This window comes from Spermophilus citellus, assembly GCF_964194105.1.
Source record: "Spermophilus citellus genome assembly, chromosome: 5".
Taxonomy (NCBI): domain Eukaryota; kingdom Metazoa; phylum Chordata; class Mammalia; order Rodentia; family Sciuridae; genus Spermophilus; species Spermophilus citellus.
The window spans coordinates 9,349,338-9,359,926 of record NC_138186.1 but is presented as its reverse complement, the minus strand read 5'-3'; the positions used below and the strand labels follow the sequence as shown (position 1 = coordinate 9,359,926).

Here is a 10,589-nt window from a genome sequence, read left to right as displayed (position 1 = left end):
GGCTGGTCTTGCAAATACTCGAGACCCGAGCAGAGCAGCAACTGCACGTCAGCTAACTGCCAGTCATAACCTGCTGCTCAACAGCCTCATCTTCTCCCGTCTTCCTTAGGCTCATGAATGCCTTGTGTGCTATTCAAGGTCATTTTGTAATTACTGATTGGTCAGGACTTTTTTTTTCCCCCCAAACCAGTTTTGGTTTCTAAAATCACAAGTCAGTGGTTGTCAAAGTGCGGACCTGGGGCCAGCCACATTGCCATCAGTAGGAAGTGGGTTATGAAATCAGATTCTCAGGCCCTGCTCCAGACCTACTGAGGCCCCCTATTTGGGTGTGAAGGCCTCTGGGTGATGTCAATATGCTCAGAATGTGAGTCACTATGGCAAAATATCACATGGTCCCCCTAACATAAACACACCAAAAAGAAACAAGTACTCCCCCCCACACCAAAACCTTCAAAACTTTCAAAATCATTTTAACTGACTGCATTCATAAGTCAATGTTATTGTGTTTTGCTTCATGACTATTTTCTTAGAACTCGTAATAAATCACCTGTTTCCCAAAACTACACAGCATATTATTTAAAAATGATCTGAGAGCAAAATCATGGGGGGTTATTACATTTTTAGATGGATGACTTTACTACCATACTGTTTGCCTACAGATATGTCCACCAAATTCGTAATCTATGACTAGAATATAAGAACTTATGACACTGGTATTTGAAGTCCTCTTCAGGAAAGTAAACTGCACTGCTCTGTTTGCATATGTGACTGAATTATAAAATAGGCTTATTTTTTTAACAATTAATTTACAACAAAGTGTCATGCATTTTCAAGGTGGGACTCTAACACGGAGCCATTCCTTTTTCCTATACTTTGTTCCTGTCCCCCTTTCAAATTGCGCTAGGCCCACACATCATGGGTCTCTGTCCCTGGGTCTCTTCAGACACTTGCAATGAAGGCTGGATCGTATCTAGGAGTAACTTAACCATTCTAAACTACCCAGTGCCTTTGGCTTTTAGACCCTTTGATGGTTTTGACTATAAAGGCTACTTTAAGAATTATTAATTTTTTTGTCTCTGTTTCTAAGTAGGCTTCTCAAATTCCCTAGTCACAATGTGGTTGACCAGACATCAGTCACCCCTCAGATGCCTTGTGATTATTAGAAGGGACCACAGGTCACTGTAAGTCCTTTTTCCAAGCATCATGAATGGGCTAAAAATTCAATCCTTTGTTCTCCCACATCCATTCCGTCCTGGACTTTCAGGATAGCTAAAAGAAAAAAATAGTCTTCTTAGGAATATTTTCTAGAGTGTTCGCTTCATGACCAACAAAGAGAATAAAAGATTCAGCGAAATTCAGGTCTGTTTAGCTCCCCATGATCTTAAAAAGTTAAAATTTATTTCAAATACTCACACCAATAACTAGGCTCAAAAACTAGTATTCAATAATTACTTTGTCAGCCAAAGGGAAACACAGGGACGAAGGTGAAACCAAGAGTATGTGGTGCATCCAAAATCCCCAGAAAGAAAAGTGCATTTATGACTGCATTTCTCATGCTGGTTCTCCAGAATGGTCATGAACTTGCTGATTCATGGGATGATTTTGTGCCTTTCAAGAGAAACAGCGGCATTCCAGAGCCATGAGAACTGACTGTTAAATCCACAAGCCAAATGGCCAACATCCCATTATTAAATGTCGAATTATACAAATTTAAAATTAATGTTAAAAACTTGTCACTTCCTAATTGTTTGACTATTAGGCACCCAGGTCTTTTTGTACAGTGGGAATACAACACCATAGGCTATCTGTACAATCTTTCTAACCTCTAATAACATCACAGATTATTTGGAACTGGTCACAGTGAGTGTATTTACATCACAGAAATCAGGAAATGCTATAAATCAGAACGTCCACCGTCCCTGAGCCGGTAGCTAAACTTTTATCAGTACACTGCTGGGTCCATTCCAGCTTTTCTTAAGGAGAATAGCACTAGGGGAGAATGTGAGGGCGTCAAGCCCCTGTGACTACATGTGCAGGCACATCCATATCACCAAGCCACATAGCATCAAATCCTGACTGCCTGGAGTTTCCACTTAATCTGTTGCTGATTTGCCATCTCCATTATCTGCTACTAAGATTAGTCTGACTCAGATGTAATTGTGTGTGTTGGCAAGAACTCAGGCAAAAACAGCATCTTCAAGAAAAAAATACCACTTGGCATTTGTAGAATTCTTTACCACATCCACAGACCTGATTGAGCTCCTGTGATCACCATTACATTGAGATTCATTAGTCCCATCCAACAGATGGAGGCTGAAAAGGCAGGTGATCTATCCGAGGCCACATACCTACAGACTGCAGAACCAGGACTTAAACCCAGATGTCCAAGTCCAGAGTGCTTCAATAACTCCCGCCAGAGATTATTGCTTTTCATGCAATCTGTTTTGAATTTAATTTGTGAATTATTTTCAAAAGATTAACATCTGGGTTCACTTATCTCCTTCCTTCAGTTAGTAGGCAACTTGGATACACCTACGTCTACATTTAGAGACCAACCTGCTCTCCCCTGCTCCCTTCCTGTCCAATGCAGAAATTGCCTCTACACTAGTGCGATGTGTTAGACAAATCAGACCCTAATACGCTTCCAGCAACTATAGGCATATGGACAGGTTTAGGAAGTTTTTTAATACTGTGTACTTAAATTTTTCAAACCTAAGAGAAAGACCTAAGGTATGTAATTGACTTAGAAGTAACAGCTAGGTTCTTGCACTTAGCAGTGAAAACAGATATAGAGTGGGCCCTCCACATCCCTGGATCCCACGTGCATAGATTCTGCTATCTGCAGATTCCAACTAACCACAGAATCGACTCCTTAGGATGATAAAATACTTGAAAAAACAAAATCTGCATCTGTAGTGAATATGTACGGACATTCCATTGTTCCCTAAACAATATGGTGCAGTAATAATTTAAATTATATTAGGTATTTTAGGTTATCTAGAGATGATTTAAAGTACACAGGAGGACATGCATAGGTTATATGCAAAAAATTAGGCCACTTTACGAAAAGGATCGAGCATGCAAGGATTTTGGTATCTACAGGGGAAGGGTCCTGGAACCAATCCAGCACACACATGCAGAGAGATGAAGGTAGGGGCGTGTGAGTGTGTATCTGTGTTCATGTAAGCATAGTTTTATACACACATAGTTCATGAGGGGGAAAGCAAGCTATATACACACACATATGCAAACTCGCACACACAAACACACATGTTACGTGTCTGTCTAGTTTGTTTTCCCTCAAGAAATTATACAGCAAGAGAAAAACATCGCCCTTTATCAGATATGTACACATTTTACCCTTGCAATATGTCTACAATGATTTTATGACTAAATCCTGGGAAAAATGTGAAGAATGCTTGTCCAGATGCGTACTTTTCCAGTAAAAACACAACACTGCTCGTGAACTGTGGCACTTGGAGACGTCTTTTCAACATGAGGTACATTTTTGCTCTAGCTCGAGACTAAATCCTGTTTGGACAGAAGTTTTCTTTGGCTGGAAGAGAAAGTTTAACTGACTGTAAGTTGTGGGCCCCCCAGGCCCTCTGGCAGGTGTCCATCAGGAGAGGACAAACGAAGTGCTATTCGGTGAAACAGGCCGCAGTCCCAAGACTGCAGCCAGAGTGTGAACCGGGGGGTGTTTCCTGAACACATGAAGCAGAAAGAACTAACAACGGGCAGAAAGTAAACGTGCCCTCCCCCTCTTAGGAGCTGCGAGACTGTCAACTGGCTGATCTTACAGTTGGAAAGATTTCTGGAGGTTCCGTAACCAGAGCTAAATATGGCACGGAAGGGACGTGCAGACATTCTTAGAGGTCACAAGTGAATTTCTAATACTGTTTCCCCAAGATTATAGAGTACAGAGTTCCATTTCATCTCAGAATCGGGGTGAGTGTGCTGTGACAACTTAAAACCATGCTAGGTTCCTCCACCAACAATATTCTTGGAAAGGAATCCTCCCTGCTGCGCCATTAAAACTGTATGTAATGTAAGCGATGCCAGTTCTGGTCAGAGCAAGGACACCTTAAAGCAATTAGGCTGTCATATCAACAGCAAACACACTCTCAGCGTTTCTAAAGACCAATAGCGGAAGGCATGGTACATTTTAAAGGCAGTTTTGCCTCACGGTTCTAGAAGACTCAAGGATGAGGGGGCACTACGGGCATTCACTTACTCATCCTTCTAACCACTGGATTGCTCGACTGGGAGAAATGCCCTTCCCTAAGGGACACTTGATAATGTCTGGAGACATTCTGGGCTGTCACAACTTCAAGGTGTCACCAGCATCTAGTTGGTGGGTACAGATGAGGGATGCTGCTAAACACCCCACATTGCACAGAATGGTCCTCCCCATACTCAAAAAAGAGTTGAGTGCCTCCACATTTTGGTAGTGCCATTTCTGACATTCCCTGCTTTCAAGGGAGACAGCAATGGTTGGCTGCAGGAGAATATTCCCGTGACATTCTAATTGGCTCCCAGGCTTCCTGGAGGATGTTCTCAACACCTTTCTCTTCTATGACCTACACACTGGCCTCGGAGCGGTCCCTCCCATCACAGGGAGCTTGCGAGTGACACAGAACCCTGGGTCCCACCTCGACCAGCAGCATCAGAAGGTGCGTGTCCCAGGAGCCCAGGCACTGTCAGGCTTCAGGAGCACCGGGCCACGCCCTTCCTGGGGTCCTCCTCCCCGGGTCTGTCTCCCCGCTGCGTACTCTGCATTCACTCTTTCCACACTGCCCTCTCATTATGCAGACCCAGGACAAGACCTGTTCTCAAAACATTCTGTCTCATGAAGGCTCTGTCCTTGTCCCACAGGCAGCTCATCCCCACACCCCTGGCCAGGGCTCCACAGCTGCTTCCTCTTTCCTCTCGTCTCTTCTCACCATATGGCCATGCCCAGACCACATCGCCATGTGCTTCTATTGGTTGCTGCAAGGTACCAGTTTCCAAGCCCTTTTCTGTGTTTATGGACATCCTGGGAATCTGTGCCATGGCGTTCCTACCTGCCGTCACCTCAACCCTGGGACTCTTCAGTGGCCATGGGGCTGGATGTCTCTCATGGGGGTTCCTAGTTCCTTAACCTGCTTTACATCAGCACCAAGCAGCTTCTCCTGCTGCAGAGCCTTCATTCACTTGTCAATCATCTATGGTGGGTCCCTTTCAATGCCCGACCGTGTGCTCAAGACATTCAGAAGAATGCAGTATTATCCTTGTTCTCAAAGAGCTTAGTGTCTAGAAGAGGGAGGGGAGACTCTTTATTTTGGCAGTAGAAGGAACTTCAGGAATTAAGAGCCAGAGAAAGGCTCAAAGAAGGTCACGGTCTATTTTTTGGCCATTTTTGTTGGCCAGCAATCTAACCCAGTAGTTCCCACATGCTGCTCTGAGAACTGGGGCCCCCATCCATGGAAACAAAGAAAAATAAAGACAACATAGTAAGTCTGCCATAACATTAAATGTCTCTAATTTATTTTGAGAGTCTATTAATCTCACTTTGAAAATGATAATTAAATGGCCTTTCCTTTTTCAGAGGATTGGAAAAGTTATTTTCAAGCGTCCTTACACTTGAAAGAGTGTAAAGAGTCTACACATGTCAGTTCCCCAATAATTTTATTTTTTTTATTTTTAAAGTTGTCTTTGAAATGTGGTATTGGCTCTCCTAGTGTACGTAGGAGGAACCTGCATGGGACAGAGATGATCTGATAGTAATGGAGGCGAATTAGACTTTCTTTGAAGGCACTTTTTCATGCTCTTCAAATAAGATAGGGACATCCCCAACTGTTCTTAGTAAATATGAGGAGCACTGGTCAACACCATGAGAGCCCTTAAGTGCACCCAAGCCACCCCTCAGGCACTGCTGTCAATGAGATAAAATGTGAGAAATTGTCCATCCATACAGGGTTCATAAAGAGGTCTTTGGCCTCTTTTCTAGAGAAAATAGTGTTTAGGACCTTGGGGACAGTGGCTGAAGTTTCATTGTGACAAGTCAAGGGGTTAACAGCCCTAGGGGGAAGAAAAGCCCTTGAAACCCATGCTACTATCTTTTTTTCTAGCATTTTTTTTTTTTTGAGGTTTGCCTTCCCTTTGGAATGCTCCTGCCCCTTGGCTGGTGCAAATTTGGGGCTGCCTTGGAAAGAGAGGGCTCCTTCCCCCAGTAAGGCCCCATAGTGGAGGTTTAGGCAAGTCCTGCTCTTGGCCTCAGGAAGAGAGCTTACCCCAGGTGGGCTAGGCCTTGGGTTTATCTTTCTCCTTTCTCCTGTTAGGGTGTCTCCATGTTGGGGAGGTGGCGGGACTGTGAGAGTGGACCAGGGTGGCAGAGGAGGCTGGGTGTGGTGAAGGCCTTAGTGTGGAAGGGCCCAAGGAGCCCCCGGAGCTCAGCCTGGGTGCCTGGTCTCCTTGCTCCTTGCAAAGAGACTCTATTGGATCCTCTAGCTCACTGACCCCTGTCTCAGTGGCTCCTTGTGGTTCCCCCCTGCGCTAACGTGTATCATGCCTGGTCTTTTTGGGTGGCCTCTGCACTCGGCAGTCCTGCAGGCTCCCATGTCACTGTCCCCCAGAAGCACATTATCCACCTCTCACATTTCGCCTCGTCTGTCTCCAAAGCCCTGAAATGTCCAAAATAGATCCAGCCTCATCTTGGCCTGTTATTGCCCCCTGTATGCAAATCCCAGTACTCCAGTGGCATGCCATTAGAAAAAGAGAACAGAATTACCAGTTAAAATTTAAACAAAATCATATAAACAAAAAGATAATTTACAAAAATGTCTTCAAAAGTCCAGGCGCTCAACATCCACATTTGTCTGTGTCTACATATATGCTGGGCCCACGAACAGATACACTTTCCTTCTGAATAAACAACTTCATTCTAGAAATCTTATTTTCTAACTCAAATTAAGATTTGAAAGATATTCCCCAAATCCTCTGGGAATCGAAGAAAAAAGGTCAATTTTGTACCGAAAGAAAATTCTCTGCCGAAGCCCAAAGGTTGCTCAGGATATCTGAGCTCTATCTTCTCATAAAAGTGTTCAACCTGGGGGTAAAGAGGACCTGAAATTAACTGCTAAGCCAGCCCTCCAGACAATGTATTGGTTACACAGGAAGCTACAGGTACTTCTGTGCACGGCGGCAACATTTCTCTTTTACCACACGTGTGAATCGTGTCATCATTCTTTGGACAGTGGCTACTTCCCCAAGTCAAGCAGGTGCTGAGGACGCTCCGGTTACCCTGCCAAGAGTTTCACACTGAGCATGCCGGCAGCAATGGCGCGTTTGCTTCTAGGGTACAGCATTGATATTGTCACCAAGTCCTGAAAAGGGGACTGTTCACTGCACATGCAGCAAGTCAGATGGTCTAAAGTTTGAACAACAAAAATTATCTTATGGATTCTGCCTCAACTGGGGAGGATGCCTCCCCTGGTGAGAATATTTTGAGTCTCATGTTCAAGAGGAAAATAATCGATTCAATAGTCCAGTTCTCAGCAGCTGCAAGAAATCATCCTGTTTAAATAACCTGAGTGGAACTGAGTATTTTCCCCCTCTTTGGGGCCAACAGCTGTACCCCAGGAATCTCTGACTCTCTCCTCTCAGGCTGCAACATATCCCCAAATCCCAGCTGACCCATGTGGTTGAAGAAAGTTAGACTCCGCCACGTTGCCGGGTTTTCGCTCCTCACTCTAACACTTGCTGGTCACTCGACCCCCTGAGCCTCAGATTACAGCACACTCAATGGCACTGGTTGCTCCTTCTCTTCTCATTCACCCTGAAGCAGACTTTCACAAAGCAGAGAGGGTATATGTCAGCCAGCACAATTTTATGGTTTTTCTAACTTGTTTGAAAAAATTAAAGACAACTGGATTATAGCAATTTTCTGGTTAACAAAACGCACACAGCCCATGAGCCAAGAACAACAGACAGGAATGGAGAGTACATGAGACATTACTTATGAGATCCTTCCTCTGCTCCCCCGCTGCGGATCACGTCCTCAGGCCTGCGAGGCTGCGCGGCAGCACACCACCCAGGCTGCTTCCCTGCAAGGAGAATCGCTTCCTTGGCCTGGATGACTCTGGATCACTCTGGATCTGGTTTCTCTTCCTGCTCTCAGTGACATTAAGCAGGAGCATAGGTCAGGTCATTTGATGGCAGGACAGCCCTGCTGGGCTCCAGGCTGTGGTCCCAGAGGGCAAGGCCTTGTGGAAGACGCACCCTAGTGGTGCCAACCTTGACATCGTCTCTGTGCCCCCACACCAAAGGTTACCTTACAGGAAAGTTTCACAGACCCCAATAGACTTCCTCTGGCCACCCAAATGAGGGAAGTGGTTTTCATCCAATCCAAATTCAAACTTGTACAATTGAAAAAAAAAAAACAATTTTTTTAAACACTATGGATTTTGAATATCTTGTGGATTATATGTAGGCAGTCCTCAGCATCCAGGAAGGATGCTTTAAGGACCTACCCCCTGCCCCAGAAACCCAAATCCATAGATACTCAAGACCCTTATATAAAATGGTATAGTATCTACACATAAACCACACTTCAAATCCTCATGTGAATGCTGTGTGAGTATTTTCCAAACTGATTTGTTCAGAGAATAACAAGGAAAAAAGTCTGTCACATGTTCAGAGAAGATGTGATTTAAAATAATTATATTTCAGTAGGTGGTTTTGTTCAATTCATGGATGGGGGACCCACAGATACACAGCCTTCAGATATGGAGGGTCAGAGTGTACACATGCATCTATAGTAAGCATATAGGTACTATAAATATATAAGTATTATGCACACAATGTATACACATGTGTACACACATATACAGCCAGGAAGACTGGACTTTGGCATAAACTAGAACTCTGTTAATTCCCAAAGGTAGCAGAACAAGTAGCTTTGGACCTGCACCATAGCATTCGCCCTAGAACCACGTACAGGCCTTCAGTGCTGCCCTGTAAGGCAGCAGGAAGAGGCGTCCCAGGACCTGGCTCCCCAGCGGAAATACCAGGCTCCTTCCATTTCCCAAGCAGCAGGATCTGTGGAGCAGCAGGCGCTGTGGAGCACCCTGAGCTGAGTGATTTCCGAGCCACATTCACCATGCCATCTCTGCTCATCCCCTCTCCCTCTGCCACCCCCCAAACTCTCAGGTCCTAGAAGCAGCGCAGACTATAGGAATGGCTGGTCCCTAGGATATAGTGCCACACATGACATTTCTGGGCTTCACATGCAGTTTTTTAAGCAAGTGTAAAGAAAATTACATACTCTCCTCCCTGCTGTGGCTAAAGGCATTTCTGTGATCATCTTTCAAAAAGCTTAAAATAACTGTAGCAACCTAGAGACACTGGAGGGAGCTCTAAACACCCGGCACTAGGGGAAAAAAAAATGCTGAAATGATTTACTCTAAAATGGAATAAAAGTTAACTGTTTGGGGGGATGATGTGGTGAATTCTGGCTTTTCCTGGTCATTGTTTCATCTTTAATACTGATGCAGAGCAGCAGATGATTAATGATATCAATGCAAGTGTGTGCATGTCGGGCGAGGGTGGGGGCAGATACACCATCCTTAAATTAAGACTCCGATCATCTGCAGCTCCCACATGACCTCATACAAGTATAGCCCTAGCCGGTCGCCCCGTGGTACATGTCTGTAATCCCAGCAGCTCAGGAGGCTGAGGCAGGAGCATTGTGAGTTCAAAGCCAGCCTCAGCAACTTAGTGAAGCCCTAAGCAATTCATGGAGACTCTGTTTCTAAATAAAACATATAAAAAGGGCTGGGGATGCAGTTCAGTGGTTAAGTGCCCCTGGGTTCAATCCCTGTGTACATATCCCCTCCCCAGCAAAAAAAGGTACAGCCTGGAAACCTCTTCTTGCAGAGTTCTTTTAAGCAGAAGGATTTAAGAGATAGAAACATACCCAAAGGAGGACAGACCTAAGCGACTCTGGCTCAACTGGGCACCTTTTATTTGCATTTTCCACAGAAAGGTGCTTTGTCCTTTGGGAGGAATCTGCCCTTGCACCCCACCTCTCCTCCCCCAGCCCCCGTGATAGGAGGGGACCTGGCTCACATCTGTCAACAAGCCCAGATTCTAACTAGGCACTAGCTCTGGCCTGACGGCCCTTGAGAGATGGGTAAGGGGACATTTTGACACCACTAGGGATTCTGCCACTCTCCACCTCCTGCTCCCCTTTAGAGGACAAGGTCACTGGAGCAGCACAGACCCTTTGGGTTAGCATTCTCGTGTCATGTCCCCAGCCCCCAACCCGCACACACAGAAGCGCTCTCCAAGCAGGTACTTCCTATGGTCGCCAGGGTTTCTTTTCCAGACTGTCCTTCTGCTCCAGGGGTCTGACTGAGAGGGAGGGGTTGCAGGTGCAGGCTGGCAAGAGTGTCCCCCCTGACACCTCAAGCCTGAATTTGTATTAATAATCACATCCCTGGTCACCTGTTTCTAACCTGTGAAACTTTCTTCTTTCATTCAGCAATATTCATTTAGCACCTAAAACACTGAAGGCACCAAACATGGCCTGGACGATGTCCTGGTGTTTG

General features: G+C 45.2%; 1 protein-coding gene across 12 annotated transcripts in view; it reads right to left on the bottom strand.

Moving 5' to 3' along the window:
* ATXN1 (ataxin 1) overlaps positions 1–10,589 on the bottom strand; it is a 385,115-nt gene that overhangs the window by 79,410 nt on the left and 295,116 nt on the right. The window contains exon 1 of one of the 12 annotated variants that reach the window (XM_081294747.1): positions 7,997–8,015. The exons of the other annotated variants lie outside the window; for them this stretch is intronic. The gene's annotated coding sequence lies outside the window, so the exon portion shown is untranslated. Of the gene's footprint in view, positions 1–7,996; positions 8,016–10,589 lie in introns of those variants that run through there. 12 annotated transcript variants of the gene reach the window in all.